Source organism: Leopardus geoffroyi, chromosome X (genome assembly GCF_018350155.1).
Source record: "Leopardus geoffroyi isolate Oge1 chromosome X, O.geoffroyi_Oge1_pat1.0, whole genome shotgun sequence".
NCBI lineage: Eukaryota > Metazoa > Chordata > Mammalia > Carnivora > Felidae > Leopardus > Leopardus geoffroyi.
Window position 1 is genome coordinate 118,422,563 of NC_059343.1, and position 13,127 is coordinate 118,435,689.

General features: G+C 40.0%; 1 non-coding gene across 1 annotated transcript; it reads right to left on the reverse strand.

The window, feature by feature from the left end:
* Positions 1 to 9,919: 9,919 nt before the first annotated feature.
* Positions 9,920 to 10,025, reverse strand: LOC123595512. The gene has a single exon (XR_006711212.1). It is a non-coding gene; the product is annotated as a U6 spliceosomal RNA (small nuclear RNA).
* Positions 10,026 to 13,127: the final 3,102 nt, after the last annotated feature.

A 13,127-nucleotide genomic window follows, 5' to 3' on the forward strand; every position in this document is an offset into this window, starting at 1 on the left:
ACTTGTATTTTTTATGTTTTATTATTTTTTTTGAGAGAGTGTAAGCCGGGGAAGGGCATGGAGACAGGGACAGAGGATCTGAAGCAGACCCTACGCTGACAGCAGCGAGCCCGATGTGGGGCTTGAACTCCCAAACTGTGAGATCATGACCTGAGCTAAAGTCAGACGCTCAACCGACGGGGCCACTCAGGTGCCCCCAAATTCATATTACTTTATTTCATTGTATTTTAGATTTTATTTTTAAGTAATCTCCACATCCAACATGGGGCTCAAACTCACGACCCTGAGATCAAGAGTCACATGCCCTACTGACTGAGCCAGCCAGGGGCCCTGATTTTTTTTGTATTATTTTAAAATATAACTGTAAAAATAAAACATTCATCAGGAAAACTTTGCAGAAATAGAAAACTTGAATCTCTAAATCAAAGGGGCATACTATGTCTCTTAAAAAAATGAAACAGAACAGTGAACATCTTATGGGAGCCTTAATAATTTAATGGATTCTAATCGTTCTTTGGGCAAGAGATAAAAATTCAACTTGCTCCTAAGGGGAAAATAAATCACACTGCCCTCCAGTTTTGGTTTTTCTTTTTTTCACAACGAGAGTCAAATTTAGTAGACGTAGAACAATCCCGCAGAAAGAAAACTAGGTACAAGTGTTTTATAAACAGACAATTTATATTTCGACATTAAAGCAACCGAAAACATACCTCTGAACGGAAAATAACTCAGAGAATATGAATCCCATGAATCCTCCTTGAAGCAGCAATCACTGCCTATAGTTGACGAGTGGCGATGGTGTCAAGCCCTTGAAACTATCCAAAACATATGCTTACAAAAGTTAAAAAAAAGTAGAGGAAGACTGAAGGTCCGATAAGCATTCTGATTTGCTTACTTTTTATAGTCAAAATCAAAGAGATTACTTCTCTCAATAAAGCAGCAGAGGGGTGCCTGGCTGGCTTGGTCAGTAAAGCGTGCAACTCTTGATCTTGGGGTCGTGAGTTCAAGCCCCATGTTGGGCCCGGAGTCTACTTAAAAAATAAAGTAGCATAGATTTAAGCACATTAAAAGGTATAAAAAAGATCAGTATGACACCTAATGCACAGCAACAAAATAAAAAATCAACAAGTGGAACTATGTCAAACTATGAAGCTGCTGTGCAGCAAAAGAAACAAAAATGAAAAGGAGAAAATATTTGCAAATTAGATATCTCATCAGGGGTTAATATCCAAAATATAAGGAACTCATACAACTTAACAGCAATTAACTGATTAATTAATAATGCAATTGAAAACATGGGCAAAAGGCCTGGTTTTCCCAAAGATATTCAGAGGACCGATAGAGCCGTGAAAAGGTGCTCATGACCACTAATCAAGAAGAAAATGAAAATCCAAGCCACAATGAGATATTAACCCATTCCTACCTGTGTATGCACCCTGTGTACTACTGGTGGGAATGCAAACTGGTACAGCTACTGTGGAAAACAGTATAGAGATCCCCCCCCCCCAAATTAAAAATAGAACTACCATATGACCCAGAAACCCCACTTCTGAGTATATATCCAAAGGAAATGAAAGCACTATGTCAAACAGATATTTGCACTCCTATGTTTATGGCAGCCTGTTTTACAAAAGCCAAGCCATGGAAATGACCTCTGTGTCCATCGACAGATGAATGAATAAAAAAAAAAGTGAGATATACATATATATATATATATATATATATATATATATGTATATATATATATAATGGAATATTATTCAGCCATAAGAAAAGGAAATCCTGTTTGCAACAACATGAGTGGATTTCGAGGGCATTATACTAAGTGAAATAAGTCAGACAGAGAAAGACCAATACTGTATGATCTCACTTACGTGTGGAATCATCACACTCGTAGAAAAATAATAGAATGGTGGTTGCCAGGGGCTAGGGGTGGGGGAAAGGAGATGTTGGTCAAAGAATACAAACTTTCAGTTATAAGATGAGTAAATTCTGGAATCTAAAGTACAGCATGGCGTCTATAGTTAATAATTCCGTGTTGTATGCTTGGAAGTTGCTATGAGAATACACCTTCAATATTCTCACCAAAACGACCATACGGTGATTATGTGAGCTAAAGAATGTATTAACTACTCTCACTGTGGTAAACACTTCACAATAAATACGTGGACCACATCCTCACACTGAATAAACTTACACAGCATTATATGACAAACATATCTCAATAAATCTAGAAAATACAGTGTAGCGAATGTCTCCCAGTTACTGCATTTTTTTTTTTTTTTAATTTAAGCCTTGGGTCAAATTAGTCAACAACACTGAACTTGTATTTAGAGTGCAATTATGATAAAAATGCTACATCAAAGAACATATGGAGATACAGCCGAAGAAGTGCCAGAGGAAAATGCACAGACGTAAATATCAATAACAAGAAAGAAGGAGGTCGCCTTCCAGCGTCTGGTCCGGCACGCACAGAGCTGGGAAATCGCCTCTCCTATCCTCACAAGAGGAACGAAGCTGAACAAACAGAAAGCGACCACTGTCCTGAGATCCGTCACAGACACAATGTCGCGCGGCAAACCACGCACCCCAAGTTAGAAAGACAGGCGGATTCGGAGAATCACAGGTTACCAGAGGCTAAGGTCAGGGGTAGAAGCCTGCTGCTGGAGCCAGTCCAGGAAAAGGTAGAGTCTCCTTGATGAACCCCTGGAGGCTCCGTGCGGAAAAAAAGTCTGCCGGGGCCGGCCCCGCTCCCGTGCCTTTCTACCTCCAGGAACCCCACCGGGTTCTCGCAGCGATGACGGGAGGAAAATCCTGTGCTTCAGGAAGGAGGAGGAGAAAAGTGGCTATTTTGAAAGACGCCCAGAGCATTGTGTTCTTAACAAGCCTCCCCTCGAGAAAAACAATTTTATCGGGGCCTTACCTATTGGGATTTTACCGGAGCCTAACTGATGGGGGGGAAAGGGAAATACCCAAGCCCAGCGGCAGGCTCTAACCTTCAGATGAGAAAGGGTAATGCCTGCCTCTAGCCCCGGCTAGTCTTCCTGTCTTGAGGGGAGGGGGTGGCCGACTGGCGAGTATGAGTGACAGCCACAGCCCCGGGGGCACGGGCCTTACTGAAAAGCCCAGACTTAATCACACAACCGAGGATGCTTCCCCTCCCCTAGGCCCGACCACCACATCGATACAACTCCTGTCTCATAAGGGAGGAATACGGCAGAAGCAACTGCGTGTCTCACATTTTATTTAAGAAGTCTCTAGGGAAAGCCAAAGACAACAGGGGAGACAGAGAGAGAGAGAGAGAGAGAGAGAGAGAGAGAGAGAGAGAGAACAGCTCGGGAAATTTTAGCGTCTGACAACTGCGGCTACAGCAAATAGGAAACACAGCCTAACTCTCCCAGTTAGATAAATATAAATCCTCATTCTAAGTCTTTGTTTACCTCAGTTCCTTTTACCCACTACAGTGTGTTTGCCTTAAAACAAAACAAAACAAAACAAAACAAAACAAAACAAAACAAAACAAGGGGCCCCCTGGGTGGCTCAATGGGTTAAGACTCTTTCTTTGGTTCAGGTCATGATCTCACAGTTCATGGGTTCGAGCCCTGCATCGGTCTCTGCGCCGACAGTGTGCAGCCTGCTTGGGATTCTCTCTCTCTCTCTCTCTCTCTCTCTCTCTCGTCTCTCCTCCGCTCTCTCTGTTTCTCTCAAAATAAAGAAATAATCATTTAAATAAATAGTTTAAAAAATTACAAGGCATATTAAAACACAAAAGACATAGTTTGAAGAGACAGAGTGACCATGAGCACCAGACTCCGAGAGGGCAGAGATGCTGGAATTATCAGACCGGGAATTTTATTTTATACATTTATTTTTTTGAAATACAATAGGCTATATAAATTAACAGAAAATAGAAAAACAATTGAAGCAATAATTAAAGCAAAGACTTGCTATTCTATTTTTTTAGACATTATTTTTTTATTTTTTTAAACATTTATTCATTTTTGAGAGAGAGAGAGAGACAGAGTGCAAGCAGGGGAGGGGCAGAGAGAGAGAGAGACAGACTGACAGACAGAACCCAAAACAGGTTTCAGGCTCTGAGCTGTCAGCACAGAGCCCGACGTGGGGTTCGAACTCATTAACTGTGAGATCATGACCTGAGCCCAAGTCAGGCACTCAACCGACTTAGCCACCCAGGCGCCCCAACATTATTCCTGTTTTTAAAAAATGTTTGTTTATTTTTCAGAGGGGGAAGAAGGGGCAGAGACAGAGGGGAGACAGAGGATTGGGCTCTGTGCTGTCAGCAGAGAGCCTGATGCAAGCAAGGCTCGAACTCACAAACCACAAGATCGTGACTTGGGCCAAAGTCAGAAGATTAACCGACTGAGCCACCCAGGGTCCCCAAGACTCGCTATTCTAGAAAATAGTCAAGAAAACAATATATCATTAAGTGACTTAAAGAAAGCACAAACATACAAAATGAAGGTTAATTATCAGAAAACAACCATCGTACGAGATAAGAAACACAAGTGACTACTTTTGAAAATGTCATGCAAATACATGTTTTCAGCCATTATTTCTTCAAATAAGTTTTCTGACCCTTCTCTCTTCTCCTTCTGGAACTCCTATAATGAGAACATCACTCGGCTTGATTTTGTCCCATGAGTCCCTTGAGCTATTTTCACTTTGTAAAATTCTTTTTCCATTTTGCTGCACTGTTGGAGGGAACTGCTCAGCCCTGTCTTTGAGTTCACTGATCCTTTTTTGTGCTTCCTCTTGTCTGCTGGCAAACCCCTCTAGTGTATTTTTCAGTTCGATCATTGTACTCTTTGTTCTGTTTGGAAAGTTCCTGTATTTCCTCGTTGTTCAAGTTCTCACTGTGTTTATCCATTCTTCTCCCAAATTTGGTGAGCATCTTTATGACTATTACTTTGAACCCTTTATTAGGTGAATTACATATCTTCATTTCATTACGGTTATTTTTCTGAGGTCTTATCTTGTTCTTTCATTTGGAATATATTCCTCTGTTTCCTCACTTAGCTTGACTCTCTGTATTGGTTTCTATGCATTAGATGAAACAGCCATCTCTCTTTAAGAGAGAGAACCTCTCTTTGAACCCTCTTTGAAGGGTTGGCCTTGCTGGTCTCTCAAAGCTTTGTGATTGTTCACGTAGCCTATTTTATTTTTAATAGCTCCCAGTATTTGGGCAGGGGAGGGGGTGCGGTGTCAAGATCAGTCAATGTCCCGAAGTACCGAGATTCAAGCTGATTGGAAGCCAGACCCTTGGGCACTAGCTTTATTGTTTTATTTTTTATTTTTTAAGATTTATTCATTTTTCAGAGACAGAGAGAGACAGAGTATGAGTCAGGGAGGGGCAGAGAGAAAGGAAAACACACAATCCGAAGCAGGGTCCAGGTTCTGAGGTGTCAGCACAGAGCCCAACATGGGGCTCGAACTCATCAACTGTAAGACCATGACCTGAGCTGAAGTCGGACGCTTAACTGACTGAGCCACTCAGGCGCCCCTTAGGCAACAGCTTTTAAAGAATCCAAATATATAGGGTCCTGTGGGACCACAAGTATAAGCTCTGCTGGCCATCAGAACTCTGAAAAGATCAGAACAATATTATCAACTTTTATGACTTAGGTGACCTTTGTATAACAGTATACTCAACATTTGCAGAATATATTTTCTTTTCAAGTACACATGGTACAGTCCCCAAGACTGGCCCCAAAAAGTCTCAATACATTTGAAAGGACCAACATCATCTAGAGTAAGTTCTCTGACTACAACTGAATTAAATTAGAAATAAAAGAACGAAATCTAAAAGCACACTCCTAAATAATCCATGGATCATAGAAAAAAAATCATAAAGAAAGTTAGAAAATATTTTGAACTAAATGACAGTACAAATACAATACATCAAAATATGTAGGACACAGATAATGTAGCATTAAAAGAAAATATGTAATTATAATGCTTATATCAGAAAATAATGGCCTCCATTCGATGACCTAAAATTCCATCTTAAAAAGTTAGAAAAAGAAGAGCATTGTAAAGCCAAAGTGAAGAGATGGGACAGAATAATAAAGATAATACCAGTTATAAATGAAATTGAAAACAGATAACCAATAGAGAAAATTAACAAAGATGGCTAATGGCTATGGATTTCTTTCTGGAGGAAAGAACATGTTCTAAAATTAGATAGTGTTCATTATTGTATATTTCTGCAAGTACCCTAAAAACATTAATTGCACATTAAAAAAATTTTTTTAACGTTTATTTTTGAGGGAGACAGAGTGTGAGCAGGGGAGGGGCAGAGAAAGAGAGAGACAGAATCTGAAGCAGGCTCCAGGCTCTGAGCTGTCAGCACAGAGCCCCATGTGGGGCTCAAACTCACCAACCTCAAGATCATGACCTGAGCTGAAGTCAGACCCTAACCGACTGAGCCACCCAGGCGCCCCTTAATTGCACATTTTAAATAGGTAAAAAGCATGGTATGTGGCTTATATCTCAACTAAAGGTTTTTTAAATTGGTTATGGTTACTAGAAAAGATCAAAAAGTAAGATAAATTCATAGATTTCTCAAAGGAGAGAAATTACTAACATCAGCAACAAAAGGGATTATAAACATAGATCCCACAGCCATAAAATAATGCTAATGGATTTGACAAATAGATGAAACAGACAAGTTCCTTACAAAATGATACTTAACAAAACTGACACTTTTAAAGTTTATTTTGAGAGAGAAAGAGAGCGAGCGAGCACAAGTGTGCATGTGCTAGCAAGTGGGAGAGGGGCAGAGAGAGTGGAAGAGAGAGAACCCCAAGTAAATGAATTCATTATTAGAAATATTTCACAAAAAAATCTGAGACCTATTTCAAAACCTCTCAAACATTTAAGGAAGAAACAAAGCCAATCTTGCTGAAACTCCTAGAAATAAGGAGGAAACATTGCTTCTTGACGTGTGTGTGTGTGTGTGTGTGTGTGTGTGTGTGTGTGTGTTTAATTTTAGAGAGAGAGAGAGAGAGCATGAATGAGGGAGAGGGGCAGAGGGAGGGAGGGAGGGAGGGAGAGAGAGAGAGAGAGAGAGAGAGAAAATGAATCCCAAGCAGGCCCCACACTTAACAGAGTTCAAAGATCATGACCTGAGCCGAAATCAAGAGTTGGACACTCAACAGACTGAGGCGCCTGGGGGCCCCCACATCTTGACATGTTATGAGACTAGGGTAAAACTAACACCAAAACCAGGCAAAGACATTACAACAAAAGAAGACTATCAAGTAATGTTCTTCATGAACATAACAGAAAGACTCTCAACAATATTAGCGAAACAGGGGCACCTGGGTGGCTCAGTCGGTTAAGCGTCTGACTTTGGCTTAGGTCATGATCTCACAGTTCGTGAGTTCAAGCCCCACATCGGGCTCTATGCTGACAGCTCCGAGCCTGGATCCTGCTTTGGATTCTGTGTCTCCCCCTCTCCCTGCCCTTCCCCGGCTCGTGCTCTCTCTGTCTCTCAATAGTAAATAAACGTTAAAAAAAATATTAGCAAAACAAATCCAATAATATATAAAAAGTGTAATATGGAACGACCATGTAAGATTTAGCTCATAAAATCAAGGTATAAATACAACTTAAAAAAATTTTTTTTAAATGTTTATTTTTGAGAGAGAGAGAGAGACAGAGTGTGAGTCAGGGAGGGGCAGAGAGAGGGAGACACAGAATCCAAAGCAGGCTCCAGGCTCTAAGCTGTTAGCACAGAGTCCAACGTGGGGCTCGAACCCACAAACCGTGAGATCGTGACCTGAGCCAAAGTTAGATGTTTAATGGACTGAGCCACCCAGGTACCCCTGGTAGGTATATATAACTTTTGAAAATCAATCTAAACCATTTACAGTTTAACAGTAATATTCTAGATCTTGACAGAACTTTGGGTTACACAAATGTTGTATTTGTCAAACACTTAACATGGCTGCATTTCCTTTCATGTAAGTTTTGCTTCACATTTTAAAAAATCCTATACACAAGTACTAAAGTCTAGTTAATGCTATGCATACTGAATTCTTTAGGGTAAAGTTTACTAACGTCCACAGCTTACTTTGAAATGCATTACAATTTTTTTAGATTACTAGAGAGATATATGAATGGATATTTTTACTTTGAAATGCATTAACATTTTTTTAGATTACTAGAGAGATATATGGATAGATATTTGATAGAGCAAATATAGTAAAATGTAAAGGGTAGAATGTATGACTTATCTGCAGGAGTTTAGGTATGTTTGAAACTTATTATAACAATATGCTAGGAAAAAAGAATGACATAAATCTTTAAAAATACTATTGAGAGATATAGAATAATGCTTGCATGATTCATAAGGCATACCATGTTTTTGAGTAGGAAAACACACTGCATAAACACATCGCTTTTCTCAAAGTAAGAGATAACTAGCAAAGTGGATTCTATAATCCATATTTTAAAAAGTGGGGCACCTGGTCATGATCTCACGGTTCATCGGTTCGAGCCCCGTAGTGGGCTCTCTCTGCTGTCAGCATAGATCCTCTGTCTCCTTCTCCCTCTGCCCTTCCCCCTTTCACTCTCTCTCGAAAAAGATAAATAAATAAATAAACATTTTTTTAAGTAAAAAAAAAGAAGGAGGAGGAAGAGGAGAACTAATCTTAACAAATATTCAAACACATTATAAGCTTTTTAATAATTTAAAGCGTATGATTCTGGCTCATGGGCAGCTCAATAGCATAGAATACACAATTGAGCTATATATGCAAATAGACACAGGAGATTTCTTTTTTATGATACATTGCCATGTTTGTGGATAGAAATCAATTATTCAATATATGGTTCGGTGTCCCTGGGTAAGTGTCTGGAAAAAAATTAGGTTAGATCTCTTCCTCACGCTTTATTATTATTTGTAATGTTATTTCCTTTGAGAGAGTATGTGCGCATGTGGGGCAGGGGCAGAGAGAGAGAGAGAGAGAGAGAGAGAGAGAGAATCCCAAGCAGGCTCCGTGCCCCCAGCACACAGCTGAACATGGGGCTCGATGTCACGAACCATGAGACCATGACCTGAGCCAAAATCCAGAGTTGGATGCTTAACAGACTGAGCCCCCCGGGTGCCCCTCTTCCTTACACTTTAAACCAAAATAAATCAATTCCACATGTCGCAAATATTTAAAAATAATGAAGTCATAAATATTCCAGAAGAAACTATGGAATGTTTTTCAGTAATTACAGGGTAGAGAAGGCTCGTAGTCGTAACACAAAACCTAGAGGTCACCAAAAAAAAAGATCATTAAAATACTACATTAAAATAAAGTCCATGGTAAGGAACACAGTAAACAAAGTCAAAAGAAATAGAAAAATTTAAAAAATTTTTTTAAATATTTGTAACACATTATAAATGGCCATTTCGCGTTATAAATGTCTTGCGTTCACACATAAAGAAAGCTTAAAAACTCAGGAGAAAATTAAGCAAAGGATTCCGATAGACAAGATAGAAACAGACTGAGTAAAGGAATGGAAATGAATGATTTTAAGGTGTCCTCAGAACTTGCTCTATGATCTCTTCCAGATTTACTGCTGATGCCCAATACCACTTGGATAGATATTTCCTAGCGTAGTTCTTTGCTTTGTGCTTCCACTTAAATTGGGTCTAAATCCAAATGTTGGCCAATGCCTAGAACTGTGCTGTTCAACCGGGCAACCACTATCCCTATGTAACTATTTATCTTTAACTTAATTACATTTAGAAGTTAGTTCTTCAGTCATACTAGCTCTGTTTCAATAGTCACATGTGGCTAGGGGCTTCTGTATTGGATAATGCAGATATAGAACATTTGATTATCGCAGAGACTTCTACGGAGTTCTTTTGGTTGTTGTTGTTGTTTTTTTTTTTTTTTTAATTTTAAAACACGGAAGCTTCACGAATTCGCGTGTCATCCTTGGCGGGGGCCTTGCTGACCTTCTCTGTATCATTCCAGTGTTAGTATATGTGCTGCCCAGGTGAGCACGGAGCACGAACAGTTCTGATATAGAGCCCAAACTGCAGAATCTTGCTTACTACACCTGAATACGTGTCAGATTCCCTGGAGAAGTTTATTAAAAATATCAACTTCTATCTCACACGTAAACGGCACACCACTGTTTAAAACCTGCCGATGGTTCTTTATCACTTAGATCAAGGGTAGACAAATTATGACCCCTGGGTCAAATCTAGCCCATTGCCTTTTTTTTTTTTTTTTTTTTTTGCCAGTAAGATTCTACTGGAACGCAGCCATGATCATTCATTTACTTATTATTCGTTGCTGCTTTTGAACCCAAGGGTAGAATTGAGGCAGAAATGAGTAATTGCAAGACAGAAGGTAGGGTCAACAAAGCTCTATTTACTATCTGGCCCTTTGCAAAACAAAACAAAACAAAACAAAACAAAACAAAACAAAACACCAACACAAAAAACAGTTGTTGATCCTTGACTTACAGGATAAAGTCTAAACGTTGGCCTGACCTACACAGGTAGTATCTAAGATCTTACAAAATTTAGCCACTGCCTCTCATTTCATGTCATGACCCAGCAATAACTAACCTTTGGTACCTGAACTAACCCATTTTGGTATCCTAGTACTTTCCTCTGTGCCCTATTTGTACCATGTCTCTTACGTAGTGTCCAACATCCTGACTTTCCTTCTGTCCTACACCACAATGATCAGGGGGGACAAAAGGGAAAAGGAGGGTGCCTTGGCTGGCTCAGTCGGTAGAGCATGTGCCTTGATCTCTGGGTTGTGAGTTCAAGCCCCGTGTCGGGTGTAGAGATTACAAAATTAAATTTTAAAAAATTAAAAAAAAATTGAAAGGAATTTTTTAAAGAATTAAAAAAATGTTTAAAGGAAAAAGAACAAAAGGAAAACCATACTCTTTAATGTCTTTATTCTCTGACCACTAATTTTCGTGGCCCATGCCAATTGTTATGGACAAAGAAAGTGGGTTCCTTACCAGGACAGATTCAGAATCTTAATTTTTTTTAGGCATCTCTGCTTTTCTACATATATGATGAAATGTACTTTGTCTATCACTTCCATACATACTTTGGTCACATCTTTACCACAGTAATGCAATTGCCTGGTTACACGCCTACTTCCCTCAACAGAACTTGGAGCTCCTAAAGGAAGGAAGCCTGACATTCATCTCTGACTCCATAGCGAGTACAAGCCCAGCACTGAGTCAATGCTCAGAGAACACCCACCGAAATAAACCTCAGTCCCCAGGAAGCATTCATTTTCTGGAATGAGAAATTGGAGGGGAGAAGTGGAGGGGCTACCTGTTCATCCTTTTTCTCTTCTCCTGTGAAGCTAACATCTAATTTCTGGTGCCCCCAAGGCATAGCAAAACGTCTTCTTAAATTAGCATATTATTGACTTCCTTTTATCATGTTTGCTTAATCTGGTTTAATGATATTTTAATTATTTGTTGGTGAGATTCACATCTTAAGGTAACTATTCTGTCAAGCACAAGTTTAAAAGTCTAATATACAGGAGAGACGGAGGGTATTTGTATCTCTAATATGTGACTAATGGAATACAAATAACTAATGTGATTCCAAATTACCTTTGGAGTTTGGATCAGACGTGGCTGGTAAATGAGGTTTTCGTAGGAGGTTCATTTATTAAGAATTTCCATGTAGTATCTATCCCTGGGTTTTTATAGGACTGTGAGTCCTATACTTTTGTTCTAAGTATTCAGGACGCCAAAGCAGAATAAACTGATTGCCATCTCTTGTGTGCAAGAAGCGGGAAGACTGTTTTGGGAAGATTTGTCCAGTTGGATTGGCGACTGGTAGGGCAAGGTTTCAAGTTAGCAATCCTGGAATCCCTAAGACCTATAAAAATCCACATTGCTCTCAAACTTTTCCCAGAGGAGCCTTCAAGAGACACCTTTCACACACATTGCCGAACCGTGGATTGGGCTTAAGTCTACAACATTAACTCCATATTACTGAATTCAGCCATCCGGAATCAACTTCGGCTGGTCCGTGTTGTCATATCTGCATATGTAATCGGAAGCGTGTCTTCATCCAAAGAGAAAGCGTTTCCTCCCCCGAGGAATCGGAACTAAGAAATTTCTTCCTTTCCTCAAGTCAATCAAGGCTGTTTTAGACACTTACCGCACATACAAACATGAACAAAATGAAGCGAAAAGAATAGCGACTCTCTGGCAACTTTGATCGATTCCCACGAGGGGAACTCAATATGGAAAAAGTCAAACCACCTGCGGGGCTGTTTAACCACGTACCCTTCAGGGCTGAGCTCAGACTGTCCCATCGGTTTTGCTGTGAAGGCCTACTCAGTTTCGTTGCTCATGCTAGACTTGGTCACACATCATGTTGCATTTTCCTCCATTTGTTGTTTAATTATATAATGCAGGAGAGAAAAAAAGTATATTTTTAAAGTTGATCAGCTGGCCTCTTCTTAGGAGTATATTGCTTTTATCTGGGAAAATAACTTGATGGTTACCTAATGTGTGAAAAATAAAGTATTCTCCTGCAGCCCCCAGCCACCTTACACTTGGGAATGGGCTAGCGTGAGAGACATTTAAAAAGCCAGAACATACTATCTAATAAAACGGGAGGAGTTGTTGTTATCCTGGAAAAATCTGAACATGATAGAGTCAAAGTGTTGATAATGAAGAGGGGAAAGAGGGACAGAGAGGGTTTAGCAACAAGACAGGAAAACAGGGATCCTGAGGAGCAAAGTCATCAAGTGCAAAGTTTGTTATCATCACGGCGCCCGGGTGGCTCAGTCGGTTTTAAGTTTCCAGCTTCGGCTCAGGTCATGATCTCAGGGTTTGTGAGTTCGAGCCCCACGCTGGGCTCTGCGCTGACAGTGCAAAGCTTGATTCAGATTCTGTCTCCCTCTTCCTCTCTGCCCCTTCCAGACATGCGTGCGTGCACTTGTGCTCGCTCGCTCTCTCTCTCTCTCAAAAATAAAGCAGTATTTTTATAAAAAGCTTGTTATCATCAGAATGGCTATGGCACTTAAAGAACAGAAATGCATAATTTAGATCGCAAGTAAACTGTTTTGCTGTTCTGTAAGTTCCCGTCTGTTACCACGCATCTTCTA